Source organism: Podarcis pityusensis (assembly GCF_964106645.2).
Source record: "Podarcis pityusensis genome assembly, chromosome: 15".
Lineage (NCBI taxonomy): Eukaryota > Metazoa > Chordata > Lepidosauria > Squamata > Lacertidae > Podarcis > Podarcis pityusensis.
Genome location: NC_138040.1, coordinates 38841525 through 38844992, shown reverse-complemented (window position 1 = coordinate 38844992; position 3468 = coordinate 38841525). Strand labels below are relative to the sequence as shown.

Genomic DNA, 3468 nt, shown 5'->3' with positions numbered 1-3468 from the left:
GTAAGAGATGGGGGGGGGGGCGTGTGGTACAGGCGTGGGTCTTTTTCCTGGGCGAGCGGGGGCTCGTCTCCCCTCCCCTCTTACCTCTCTCTTCCCCCAACCCAGAACTGGCATAATGGTTTTAGCAGAAAGAAAGTTGGGCTCTTGTCTCCGGCCGTTCCTGTGTGGCGATGGGGGTTTCCTCGGTTTCCCCGGAGCGCCCAAAGAAAGCGTGTGCGCCCGTGGGTGTAACTTTGTGCCCGTGCAGGTAGGTCGTGCCCAGAGGTGGGAACTGGTCCAATGGCACCCGGTGGAGCTGGAGGGATTTGAAGTCAGGCCTAGGCCAACAAGTGGAAGGAGGGGGGGGGAGCCCAGGGGGCATCTGCAGAGAGCAGGTCCGGAATGGTGGACCAGCAAGAATTATTTTGCTTCCCAAATGAAAACGGCCAGAAAAAGGAGCCACTGCCCTCTTTGTGGAAGTGAGATCTTAAATTAGCAGTATGACCCTAAGCATACTTCTTTAGATTAGAAGCAGGCTTCCTGGAGTTCAGTGGGGCTTATTCCCAATAAGTGTGTGCAGAATCATAGCCTCAGTGCTGTGACCATTATGGTAATTTAGCAGCCTTTAAAAATGGGGGTGGACTCTGTTTTATATTCCAGTCCGTCCCCCCCAATTAGGGTTTTTTTTAATTAATGGGGGTAGACAAAATTTTGAATTTGCCCAAGGGTTCAAATCCCACTGCAGCCAAGGACCTGTGTGTATGCCTTAGGCTAAAGTGCAGTCTTTTAGCCTCTGTACTCCCATCTGTAAAATGGGACTATTAATCATAGTCTATCCTCTTATAATGCCTTGCAAGGATGGGCAAAGTAAAGACTTTGGACACTGAAAGCATACATCATCATCATCATCATCATCATCACTTCTACTACTACTACTACTACAAGATGCTTTGGACATACATTATCATTGTCATTATCATCATCATCATCATCATCGGTGCCCTTACTGGGCACCTTTTGCAAATGAGAGCAAGAAAGTGCATCTCACTTTGGGGCCCACATAGCACACTGCACCAATTCCTGGATCAGTTACAGAGCATCTGTTCTGCATGCAGAAGGTCTCAGGTTCAAGCAATTGCTGCCATCTCCAGGTGGGAGGGAACCCTGCCAGAAGGCATGGAGAGTCACTGCCAGTCAGTGTAGATAATACTGAGCCAGGTGGATCAATGGTCTGACTCAGTATCCATCAGCTTCCTATGTTCATGCATACTGCCAGGGTTTAAATGACATTGGGTATAGGCAGGGCACGTGCTTTACACAGATGATGTGTGTTTCCGATGCTTCAAATTGGTGCTGATGAATGCAATGAAAATAAATTCTAAATTTCTCAGATAAATAGTGTCTAACACAGTAAATACTGTGTATATCTCTATCTCTGTATATTTGGCCATTTGGTGGTTAGGGATGGAGATTTCACATAGCTCTGCAGGTCAGAACTATGCTGCCACTTACCGGTATATGAGTGAGCTAAATATTACCATGGCAATTAGAAAGCTTTACCTGATGCTCACAGCTCTGTCTAAAATCTTGGCATATTGAGAGAGAGAGAGTGTGTGTGTAACCTTTGCCGAGCCCTTTGATTATTCCAAGATAAAGGAGAAAACCTAAATCACAGGGAAACAGGTGCTGCAAGCTTTATCTTTACCTCCTCAACATTGGTATTTATCTTCACCAAGATGCAGCAACACCAGCATGTTGATTTGATCCGAGTATCCCTACTTCAGCAAACTTGCTGCATTGGCCATGTTGATATGTGTGGCGGGTCTGTCGGGATTGTTCTTTTTCGGGATGCTCAGGGCAAATTCAGAGGAAGCCCACTCCTCTGGTACAATGAGAACATTTTCTTGACCATTGGAATGAATGGGGCATATGATGCAAATGTAACTCATTACTGAAATAGTGGTTGTCCCTACATAACCTTTACAAAACAGAATATAAAGCAGTTCCAGAATTCCTAAAGGTTTTGTAATTGGGCTTCAGGCCTCTTAGAGTGACTAATTTTGTTGGGACTCAGAGCCATAAGTTCTGTCTGGTTATAGTGTTTCTGAAACAAGGAACACATTTTTTTCCAGGTTTGAAGGGCACTTTTCCTGGAAAGCCAAAATTTAATCCAGGTGGGAAACATGTTGGCAGCATATGGAGCGATTGGAAGTGGTAGCCTCTCCCATGGGGTCCTGCCCTGAGTTAGATATACGAACAGGGAATGACGGAAGCTGACTTGCGCCAAGCCAGGCCACTGAGCCATCCAGTCCCGTATTGTCTATGTTGCCCCGCGGCACACTTTCGCCCTCCAGATGTTGTTAGACTACAACTCCCATCTTCTCTGACCCTTGATCATTCTGGCTGAGACTGATGGGAGTTGAGGTCCAATACCAGGAGGCCACAGTTATCTCCCCCTTGTCCACAGTGACTGGCAGCAAGTCTCCAGTGTTTCAGACAGATTTTTCTCAGGCCTGTCTGGAGGCACCAGGGATTGAACCTGGGACCTTCTGCCTGCAAGGCAGATGTTCTACCACTGAGCTATGGACCTATCCTTATTTGTTCTACACAAATTAGAGGTTTCAAAGGACTGTGGGTAAGGCTGTTCCATGCCCGCCCATTTGGCAAATGGGCGATATTGTTTCAAGAATGTTTCATGCGCAACACATTTCCTATGCAGCTGTCACTTCCATGGAGGAAATTGCTGTAGCTAATGTGGCTGATTCTCTGAATATGCAAACAGTGGGAAACCTTGGCCAGCAAAGATCACATAATAGGTACACATTGTAAAATGGATGTGTGTGAGAGAGAGAGACATGCAGCAGGTGCAGTTTCATCCCCTGAAGTGATACAACCAGGCCCAACCTTCCCAACCATTCTAGCCAGTGTGGTGTAGTGGTTAAGAGCAGTAGTCTCGTAATCTGGGAAACCGGGTTCGCGTCTCCGCTCCTCCACATGCAGCTGCTGGGTGACCTTGGGCCAGTCACACTTCTCTGAAGTCTCTCAGCCCCACTCACCTCACAGAGTGTTTGTTGTGGGGGAGGAAGGGAAAGGAGAATGTTAGCCGCTTTGAGACTCCTGAAGGGGAGTGAAAGGCGGGATATAAAATCCAAACTCTTCTTCTTCTTCTAGCCAGTCTTAGAAAGGAGCGGGCTAAATTGTGGTTGCAAGAAAGCAGCCAAGTCTTCTTCTCAACCACCTTTGGAGGGAGAAGTGGTGTAGTTGGGAGGTTATCAAAGACCTGTAAGAAAGCTGCAAGGACTGTAGCTCAGAGGTAGAGCAACTGCCTTATATGCAGAAAGTCCTAAATTCAATCCTGTACATTGCCAGGTAGGGCTGCTGCCAACCTGTGTAGATAATGCTGAGCTACATGAACCAATGGGACAAGGCAGCTTCTATCTTCCTACACAAGAGTGTGTCCTGAAAGGGAATGGGTCTATGTGCCGACAT

General features: G+C 47.1%; 1 protein-coding gene across 2 annotated transcripts in view; it reads left to right on the top strand.

Moving 5' to 3' along the window:
• Positions 1-3468, top strand: part of LOC308463770 (G protein-coupled receptor kinase 5-like) — a 77917-nt gene that overhangs the window by 846 nt on the left and 73603 nt on the right. The gene's annotated exons all lie outside the window — the stretch shown is intronic.